The sequence below is a fragment of the Phocoena sinus genome, chromosome 3 (assembly GCF_008692025.1).
Source record: "Phocoena sinus isolate mPhoSin1 chromosome 3, mPhoSin1.pri, whole genome shotgun sequence".
Classification (NCBI taxonomy): Eukaryota; Metazoa; Chordata; class Mammalia; order Artiodactyla; family Phocoenidae; genus Phocoena; species Phocoena sinus.
Genome location: NC_045765.1, coordinates 52,936,849 through 52,947,819, shown reverse-complemented (window position 1 = coordinate 52,947,819; position 10,971 = coordinate 52,936,849). Strand labels below are relative to the sequence as shown.

The following is a 10,971-nucleotide window of genomic DNA, read 5'->3' as shown; positions in this document are numbered from 1 at the left end:
GATAGGGCTGCACATAACTCTGTTATTCAGGAGCAGATTTGTCTCTGGCTCCTGCCCACTTTTTTACCAGGCTGCTTAGGACCTCCTCCTACACATGCGTAGTTTACCTCTCAGCCAGGGATTTGGGCAGAGTTTATACTCAGAGTTGTATATTCCTTCTGTGGTTATTTTTTGCTGCCAGTATTTTTCCTGTAGACTTCTAGCTCCATTTTCAGCCTTGGACTCTGATCTCTGGCACCTTAGCTGGTAAGGCTGTGGTTTTCCACTGCTATTTTTCTTTTTACAGCTATAGCTGTAAGAGTTGGGCATTACCTCAGGCCAGGAAGACATAAACTCTCAATTCTTACCCTTTACTGTGACAATTTTTTGAGAGTAAACTCTCATCCTTCTTCTTCTTTCAGACTCTCTCCAGGGTTGCTCTTTTAAAAAACTTCTTTAAAATCATGTTTTTATCATTATTATCTGGGTGAGTGTTTCACGATCACTTCAGTCGTCTGGAAGTAGTCCACCCATTTGGTTGTTAATTTCAATATCTCTATTTTTCATTTGAATTTCTATTTTATTCCTTTCTGAATTAAATCTGACTAGGGCCCATGATAGTCTTCTTTTTTAAAAAATTAGTTAATTAATTAATATTTATTTTTGGCTGTGTTGGGTCTTCGTTGCTGCACGTGGGCTTTCTCTAGTTGTGGTGAGCAGGGGCTACTCTTTGTTGCGATGCGCGGACTTCTCATTGCGGTGCCTTCTCTTGTTGCGGAGCACGGGCTCTAGGTGCGCGGGCTCAGTAGTTGTGGCATGCGGGCTTCAGTCGTTGTGGCATGCAGACTCAGTAGTTGTGGCTCGCAGGCTCTAGAGCACAGGCTCAGTAGTTGTGGCGCACGGGCTTAGTTGCTCCACAGCATGTGGGATCTTCCTGGACCAGGGCTCGAACCCGTGTCCCCTGCATTGGCAGGCAGATTCCTAACCACTGCGCCACCAGGGAAGTCCGATAGTCTTTTAGTTTCTCACATTATAAGTCCCTTTTGAAAAATGTTTTTAACTATGCTTATTTTATGGTCTATATCCAATTAATATCTAGTATTTCCAGCACGTGAATTTCTTGGGTGTTCAGCAGTGCTGCTAAACAAGTTATTGTGTCTGCTGTCTCTGTCTCATTCAACTTTTTTTAAAATTAATTTTTATTTGAGTATCGTTACTTTACAATGTCGTGTTAGTTTCTGCTGTGCGGCAAAGTGAATCAGTTATACGTATACCTATATTCCCTCTTTTTTAGATTTCCTTCCCATTTAGGTCACTGTAGAGCATTGAGTAGAGTTCCCTGTGCTACACCGTAGGTTCTCATTAGTTATCTATTTTATACATAGTAGCATATAGATGTCAATCCCAATCTCCCAATTCAAAAAATGTGGAACACTTCACGCATTTGTGTGTCATCCTTGCGCAGGGGCCACGCGAATGTTCTCTGTATCATTCCACTTTTAGTATACGTACTGCCGAAGTGAGCACTCTCATTCAGCTTTTTATAAGTAGTTTTTGGATTATGGACCAGTGATTGGGAGCGCATTAAACATGGAAAAATAGTACATCCTGATTTGGGGGCTTGAATCTGCAGAGAGGTTTTTGTTTGCTTTTCCTGGCGTCCAGGGAATATCATGGACCATCGTCTTATTTTAATTTCTAAGGCCAGGGGCTCTTAGGCCAGGCATGTAGTATAAATTTGTAGCTCAAATCTACTTGAGCACAGGCTCATGATTATAAATTCTTAGAGGGAAACTCTTCTTTCTCATAATACAGAGCTGAGGACACCCATATCCGTAGGCCAATGGATAGACTTCTTTTCCTTGGTCCATCCCTTCACTGACAGTATAGCTCTCGAAACTCCTGGTGAGCAGTAGTCTTGATAATAGTTCTTGCCTCCCTCCTGCTCAAGAGTCTCCTGTGTACCCCACTTCTCTACAGAAGAAGCTTTTAAAACTTCATCTACTTGATTACCAGAGGCATCAGATGAATCCCCAACAGTGCCAATTCCTACTTACTGCCCTGATTTTTCATTTTCTTATTTGATTTGACTTTCTATTCTGGGAAGTTTTGAACAGAAAAGTAAAAAGGATATAATACAGACCCACACACTCATCCCATGTATTTAGTAGTTAACATTTTGCCGTATTTGCTTTATCTGTGTGCGTGTGTTTGCTGAACCATTGTAAAGTAAATTATACACATCATGACATTTTACCCCTAGATACTTCAGCGTGCATCTCCAGACATCAGGCTTTTCTTTACAAAATCGTATTACTATTTTCATGCTTAACAAGTTGTATTAATTAGGGGTCTCCAGAGAGATAGAACTGTGAGAGGTGGGGGCGGGGTGGGGGAGAGAGAGAGTGTGTGTGTGTGTGTATGTGTGTGTGTGTGTGTGTGTGTGTGTGTGTGTGAGAGAGAGAGAGAGAGAGAGAGAGAAAAAAAGAACTGAGTAAATGGGAAGGAGAAAATTAAGAAGTTTTACCAGAAAATTCCTTAGCTCAAAAGGTCATGCATTTCTAGATTAAAAGGGTCCAGTGCACACCCAACACAACGAATAAAAAGATCTGCACCAAGGCACATTATTATAACCTTTCAAACACTGGAGGTGTTTGAAAGAGGATATTGAAAACTTCCAGAGAGGAGAAGAGCTGATACTCAATTGATCGGGAATGAGAATGGCATCACACTTCTTCACCTCAGCACCTGTAAGCTTGGGGGACAGAAGAGCAATGCCTTCATGTTTCTGAGTGAGAGTCATTTCCGGCTAAGACTTTCATACTCAGCTAGACTGTCAACCAAGTGTAAGGTTAGCATGAAGACATTTTCAGGCACAAAGTTCTTTTAGAATAACTTTTCACGTGACCAGTTGTAACACTACTGGAGGAAATATTTGAAACTGGGGGACTAAATAAAAAAGAAGACTGCGTGAGATCCTGGAGCAGCAGAGCTGAAACAGGAGAGAGGCACAAGAAATCCCAGGAAAATAGTGGAGGAAATCACAGGGAGATTGTCCCACAGGAGGCCCTGAGGGCAGCCTCACAGATTGGCGGGCTTCGAGAGGGACATCTCAGTGAAAATTGAACTGATAAATAATGTGGTTGATTGTACTGAGAGGTTTATTAGAGCTTTTGTCAGAAATTTGGGGGCTGAATTAGTGATGAGAAAGTTGAAAATGAAGGAAATGAAAAGCATACTTGTATAAGAAAAGACATGCAGTCATCCGTGTGGCTTATCTGTAACTAATGGTTCCATAGTTTTAGTAATGTAAGCATTGAATCTTGTACTGACCAGTAATGTCATGTGAATGTACAGGGAGGATGGGAAGGTCACTCGGATGGGCTGGAGGCTATAGTATAGCTGGCTGGGGGCTAGGGTAAAAAGCTAAATCCTTATCTTCCATAGAATGAAACCAATAGATACTATTTAATATTGAAGAAAAATCAAGAAATGAAATATCAACGTGTTGTTTAGAAAAACAAAGGTAAGTATCAGGAGAGATGTTTAGAAGGAATGAAAGTGGTTGCCTCTGGGAAGCAGGAACCAGGAGTACGATAGGAAAGGGGACAACTGTTTTTTGTTAAAAACCTGTAGTACCTAACAAACGTAGTAAGGTAGATAGCTGGGGGGAAGCAGCCGCAAGGCACAGGGATATTAGCTCGGTGCTTTGTGACAGCCTGGAAGGGTGGGATGGGGAGAGTGGGAGGGAGGGAGACGCAAGAGGGAAGACATATGGGAACATATGTATATGTATAGCTGATTCACTTTGTTATAAAGCAGAAACTAACACACCATTGTAAAGCAATTATACCCCAATAAAGATGTTTAAAAAAAAAAAAAAAAAAAAAAAAACCTGTAGTACCATATGACTTTTAAAACAATATACCTACGTTAGTTTGATTTTTTAAAATATTGTTTAAATACAAAAATAAAAAATTTCAGAATTTTAAAAACTCTTTGCAACTAATTAACTGTGACACATTTCATGATGCATTGTAACATTGCCATGTTGGTAAAGGTCTAAGTCATCCTCACTTTCTTCAAGGGCAGGGTGTTCCGAATCTTTACTTCGCATTGTCCAGTGGAGTGGCCAGTAGCCATGCATGACTACTTAAATTAAAATTAGTTAAAATTAAATAAAATTCAAGCTTCAATTCCTCAGTTGCACTGATCACATTTCCAAGTGCCCAGTAGCCACGTATAGCTAGTGGCTACCATATTGGACAGCACTGTCCTAAACCACTCTCAGATTCATCCCTTCGTCCAAGCGCATTGCCATTCTCTCTGAGGCAGTATACAGTGGTGATTGAAGGTGTGGGCTTTGGAGTCAGACTACATCAGCTCAAGCATGGGCTTCATCACTTACTAGCTGTGTGACTTTGAACATATCACATAACCTCTTGGTGCTTCAGTTTCCCCATCTATAAGATGGGGATACTAATAGCGTCATCGTGTTCTAGGGATTGTAAGAAAGACTGTAACATAATGCCTCTAAATGAAGTGCTTAGCACCGTGCCCGGCCCATAGTAAGCACTCACAAGGTTACCTCTGTAGCTAGTACCATCATCATCTTCACGATCATCATTGTCACGCCCTGCTGCATATCTCTTCAGCCACTTCTGAGCTCGCGTGCAGTCCTGGTGGACAGTCCCCATACAGACTGACAGCTTCTTATTCCAAGGGCCTGCCTCCCTCTTTTTCTCTGCCCAAGGACTTCCTTGGGTGTTACATGACTTTGCTCAGTCGGGAGACAGAGAAGCCCAGAAATGCCGGGACTACGCATCCAGTGGAAGCTCACAACCAGAGAAGTATGGCGTCAGTGGATAAGTACCCACTTTCCTTGTTGGGGCAATTCTGAGGTGTCTTCTCCACTATCTCTAAGAGGCTCCCAGGGGAACTGAGCCCGCCCCACCCCCCACCCCCCCAGTCCACAGCAGTGACCTGATTGGCGAGGCACCTTCGTTGGTCCTTCTGCCATCCCTGTCTTACTTTCCCTCCCTCACTTGTGCTTCTTGGGGTCTGCTTCCAACCTGTACCCGTGTCATGGTCTCAGGATCTGTTTTGGTGGAACCCGCACTAAGACAGTCATCACCACCACCATCATCATCGTCATCAGTTCAGGTTCTCATTATCTTAAGGCCAAGCTCCTACAGTAGCTTCCTGGCTTGTTTTCCCATCTTCTCTTCCATACTCCAACCAGACCTATCTCAGTTTAATATAAATGTGGAGTTATGACTTACCTGCTTGAAGTCCCCATTGCTTCCTTCTTGCCCAGAGGCAGAGACTGAACGTAGTCCTGCAATAAAGAACTTGTACAAATTCCCCAGAGCCTACCTTACTAGCCTCACCTCTTGCTAGTTATGCTGCATACCATCCTTTAAACACACCATTCTCCTTTGCACTTCTAGGTCCTAACACACACTGTCTCCTCTGATTGGAGTAATAATAATTGCAGTGAATGGTTATTGACTACCTACCCTGTACCAAGCAGAGTTCTGTGCAGTCTGCACGGATTAGTTCATTTAATCATTAACTTTATGAAGAAGGTTTTAATATTCTCCCTGTATTAGAGATGGAGAAACCCAGGCTTAGGGAAGTCACATACTTAATAGCAGAGTTGGGTAATTCCAAGCTGATGCCCTATATTTGGCAGGAAAGTGACATCGCACACATGTAGGTAACTTAGAAGAAACCAACTTTACTCACCGAGGAGGGAGAGATGGGGGAATAAAGAGAGAAAGGGAGAGAAAAAAAGGAGAAAGGTCAATAGCGTGGGTGATCTGCCTGCCAGTCTACTCCATGCATATGTGCTTGCAGCAGAGAGAGGGCAAGGCAGGACTCTGCTGTTACCCACGTTTTCTGGGCCCCTTGTACTGGGAGCGCTTTGCTGGCTCAGTGTGATTACAGTGTTTACTTATCTACAACGTTCATATGACATAGCTACCCAAACACATGCCAGAGACTTCCTGGGAGATGGTGCATCCATCTCCCTGCAGGTTTTCAGGGCTGCCTTTGACTGTGTATAACTCACCTGTTACAAGCTAACTCTCCAGTGCCTGATCCATGAACGAGGTGAGACCCCGTGGTCCTGCTTCCTTTTCCCACTTTCCCATCTGGCAGACACCTGCTCATCTCTTCCAACACAGGTCACACACCACCTCTGGGAAGCTTTCCCCGCCTCCCCTGGAAAGAACCTTTCCTCCCACCTGGGCTCCTGCTGCACCCTGTACACGTTTGTTTCAGCGCTCTCCCCTGTTGCCTTCTAATGATTTGTTCATATATCATGTTCCCCAGCTGGGGAGCGGATTCCTCATTAGAGCCCTTTTCTCCCTTCTTTCTCCAGTATCTGCTACAATCCCTTCTCTGTAGCAGCAGGAACTTTTCTTCTTTGTTTGGTTGTCAGGAAGGCAGGTCTCTGTGCCGTCTAGAAAAAGGAGTAAGATAAATTCTGAATGGCTATTTTAATCAGTCATGTTCTTACAGAATCTGGAGACAGAAAATAATCTATTATATCTGTATTCTCTTTCTGTCTCTTTCGTTTCTTTGTTCTTTCTATGGGGTTGCTATTTGATCATAGGTCTTTTAGAAGCCAGTTACTGCAAGGGTAATGTGGTCGGTCAAGTTTTCCTCATTAGATCTGTGTAAACATTTTTTAAAAATCTATTTTCATACCCAGATTAAGACGTCTCCATCAGGCAGCCAAATCTCCCCGCCTCCAAACCCTGAAACTGGCACCATGCCTGAAGAGTTTCCAAGTTATCCTTCTGTTTTTCTATCTTGTGAAGGATGTGGTTTTTGGTTGTGTGATTCTTTTTAAGCTGCTTCATTTGTTTTTGGACTGATTAATAGCATAGCTACCCAAACTTGGACATAAACGTTAAATTCAGAATCTCTGGAAGCAACAGCACGAAGACACTAATTAGTTCATGTTTTCCATATGAGTGGAACTCAAACACACAATCCCTGCTTTCTTGTTTTCTCTCTCACCCTTGACTATGCTGGCAAACCTTGCTTTCCTTTTTGGATATAAGGGGATTTGTTGGGAACAAAAAACCTTTTCCTGTACTTCACCTGCTGGATGGAATGAACAAAAGCCTCAGGGGAAGATCTAAATATTTAACAAATATAACCTTAACCCCCAAAGTTTTAAGTCTGGAATACATTTTACAGTCCAGATTTGAACCCAGGCCAGAAACATGCATGCGGATACCGATTATTTGTGTTCTTTGGCAGAGGGTCTAGAGAAGTGATATAAATTCAGTTGTGTGGGGAAGGAAAGGGGGAGAGAGAATGATCGTGTAGATATATTTAGCTTCCACTTGGTTATCTACACGTGCTGGAGAGTGGAGTCCACCTACCTTCCCTCTTCCATCGCTGACCTCTGCCTTGCTGGCTGGCTCAGTGCACCCCATGCTTTCCACTCTTGAGCCTCACTGGCACTGTGCTCCCTCCTGCCACAGGGCCTTAGCACATGCTGGTGCCTCTATCTGGAATGTTCTTCACAGCACACACTCCACCTCTTTACCTAGTCAACGCTTACCCTTCTTGCAGATATCAGCTCACTTCCTCAGGGAAGCCCGCGAAGTTAAACTCCCCCCATTATATATTCTGAGGGCACTGAATACTTCTCCTTTGTAAACACCTGTCACACTTGCAATTTTACATTCCCCTGTATGATCCTTTGTGTGAATAGTTTCCTAGGGTGTGGCACATGTATATGGGAAAGATGATATGCAGGTGTTCATTTTTTTCTTTTAAAGTTCTATGTTTAATAAATACTAAAAAGAAATCTATGTAGTAGTAGCTTATCCCTTTGTGAATATTTCTGCTTACAGTAGGCCTAAAGTAGATAAAACTGTGAACCCACCTTTCATAAGCCATATGAATAAGAAGTACCGTGATCAGGCAATGAGCATATAGGCAAAAATTTTGGAAGCAGTATGCAAATGACTGAAATTTGGGAAATAGTATGTTCATATGTTTCCCGTCACTAGAACGTAAGCTCCAAAAGAGAGCCTCTTTGTGCACTGTTGTACCCACCAGGCCTGGTGCATATTTGGGCCGTCATAAATATTTGTTGAAAGGCTGGACAAGTGATTGAATGAACAACTTAATGACTCCACAGGTGCCCCTCCCAGTGACGTCAGGCCAGCCGCAGGTCAGATGATTAGAAAGAAGGCCGAGATTTCTCTTGAGGATCATCCATATGGATGCACACAGTAGAGACAGGTTGGAACTTTGTAGACTTAGAACATTCAGCTTTGGATACCCAAAGACTGTGTAGGGTCACGGGGCTGTGGGGGACCTTTGCAGTTACCCTGCTCAGAGCAGTGCCTCGAGCATCCTGGATAGGTGTTATCACAGGCAAGCTTCTCTGATAGCAGACTCCGTGATGAAGCTTAGCATGCCAGAAGTTTATTAGGGAATCTTAGGATGAACACCTGTAGGAAGGGAGGAGGCAGGACAGGGCAGAAGGAGAAGTTGAGGCAGTCTCAATGTAGAGGCCTCAGCTGACTTTATGAGAAGGTCTGAAGCTGGAATGATCCTTCAGGGCTGCCCGAAGTTGGCCGGGCAGTTATGTACATACGTAGGCCGCCTCAGAGGGGCGTGCTCTTGGGCAAGGCAGCTCTCCTCACCAAGGCCATCTACCTGCAGGTAATACTGTCAGCAGCTGGGAGGGTCATTTCTGAAGGGAGACCTGGATGATGCCTCACAGGGTCGACCATAGGTGCCCATCCAGGCTTCGAGGCGGGAGTGGCAGATGTCAGTCACTGTCTGTGGATGTGCTTCAACCATGGTTGGAATGGCTGTAGTTGTTGGAAATGTTTTCTGCTTTATACTGAACCAAAAATCGCTTCCTCGTCAAGTTCCAAATACCTGTATTCATTTTGGCTGTGACCAAGAAAAACAAAATGAGCCTTGAACGATCTGAAGAGAGCCATAATATCTCATTTTAAATCTTCCCTTGACTGACCTCACCTCATTTCTTCCACTGTTTTTTTGGCATATGCTTTTCTGGCCCCTCACTCTTCGTCTTTTAGCCTCCACGTGACATGTTTTAAATTCGCGAAACTTAATATGCAGCATCTGAAATGAGTCCAGTAGCCCAGATGTGGCCTAACCAGCTCATTCTGCAGTAGGACAATTCCGTAACATAATCTGTGCCTTACAGAAGTAAGCTTGGAGGCAGTTAAGATTCTTGTGTCTTTTTCAAATGAATTGCTGTGAAGGAACCTCTCTCCAAATGTAAGTTCATGAAAACAATCACTGGGAACCTAAATGGAGACTCTAAAAGATCATTTTAAGCCCTATCATATTACATAGTGTGTATAGTCATATTTTAATAAAAATAATAGCACATGTTTATTGAGTCCTTATCATACGCCAGATATTGTGTTAAAAATTCTTGCATGTCTGCTCACTGGAACCCCCCAACAAGCCTGTGAGGTTGGTACTATGTGTATCCTCATTTTACAGAGGAGGAAACAGGGGACAGAGGATTAAGTAACCTGCCCCAAGTTACCAAGTCAGTAGATGGAAGAGCCAGGACTCCAACCCAGCCAGTCTGACCCCAGAGTTACCTTCTTCTGTATGTGGGTAGTACTTTGGTTTGGGTGATTTAAATGAGTGACTGACTTAACAATATCTAAAGGAAGTACCTTGAACATACAGAGAAGCTTAGAGGGCTTTAGAAAGATGGCATTTTTTAAAGGGACAAAGCTGAAAAAACTTGATGCTTTCATGTAGGGACTTTCTTCACTGCTGTCAGAAGCTTTTTCAGGGTGAGGACCGCATTTGTTCATCTTCTAATTGTGCCCAGCATGGTATTTAAGTCATGTTTTGATACTGGAGCTGGACCATGTAATCATTTCTCCTTTGCCAGCAACCAACTTAAGGTTTGTCAGTAGAGGGCGCTGGAGGGCCACTGCGAGAGGAAGGGGCTTTTCCCTGCGGTTCTTGTGCTTTTCTTCTTGCTCCTGTGGCCCAGTGGCCACTGTGCAGCTTCCTGCTGGAGACCTAGTGCTACACGACCTCCAGTGAGTGTCACTGGCACCCCAGCAAGTTGCTTCCGGAGTTTCACCAGTGTTCCAGTGGGAAGCTCCCTGAAGCACCGTAGTGAGATACTGCATCCCCTGTGGGCCATAGCCCATGAAGTCTGAATCTCATTCTCCAGAGAAGGGCCCCTCGCAAATTTGTTCCTCCTTGAATACTTTCCTCAGCCTTGGGGATAGTAACTGCTTCCTACATCTGCTGTTCCATTTATCTTCAGAGATCGCTTTACCCCTTTGTAGTCAATCCCTTTTTACTAGTTAAAAATTCTTTCCATTAACATTTTCCTGTTTAAATTATTGCCATGGTTTCTGTCTCCTGATCAGACCCTGACTAACCCAGTGCTAGACGCTCAACAGGCGGTGGGTGAATTAGTGGGGAACTGAGGAAGAATGCTTCATTTTCAATTTATTGCTGCTGTTCATCTTGCGGACTGGACTGGATGGACTAGACTTCTGCCGTATCGAACTCTCCCCAGATGTTTAAATTGCTTGGGAGTTACATATTTTCAAGCAATCTGTAAAACCATCTCTCTTCTTCACTCCAATTAAATATTATGTGACATGTTCCAGTAGCACCAAGGATAAAGAAACCAGTTTCTCTCTCATTTGTCCCCTCTGCACAACCACCCTGGATTGGGTTTTTATCCTGTATTTAATCAGAAATAATCTGGCCAGTGCTAAAACAAACACCACTTCCCAGGTCAGATTCAGGGATCCTAATGCAGGTGTTCCTATTTTGAGAATGCCATAGATTTTACCGTTCATTTCTATAGGAATTGACTGAACTCTGAATGCAGTTGACATTCTCAGGCTATGAGCAGTCCTGCTTCTACAGTTTACACAAAACATGTTAATACGGAATAACATTCCTATAACTTATTTTGGAGAGAATGTTTGG

The 10,971-nt window shown here is 43.4% G+C and overlaps 1 non-coding gene across 1 annotated transcript; it reads right to left on the bottom strand.

Moving 5' to 3' along the window:
- Nucleotides 1-1,399: 1,399 nt before the first annotated feature.
- LOC116752363 lies at nt 1,400-1,506 on the bottom strand. Its single transcript, XR_004349448.1, has one exon. It is a non-coding gene; the product is annotated as a U6 spliceosomal RNA (small nuclear RNA).
- Nucleotides 1,507-10,971: the final 9,465 nt, after the last annotated feature.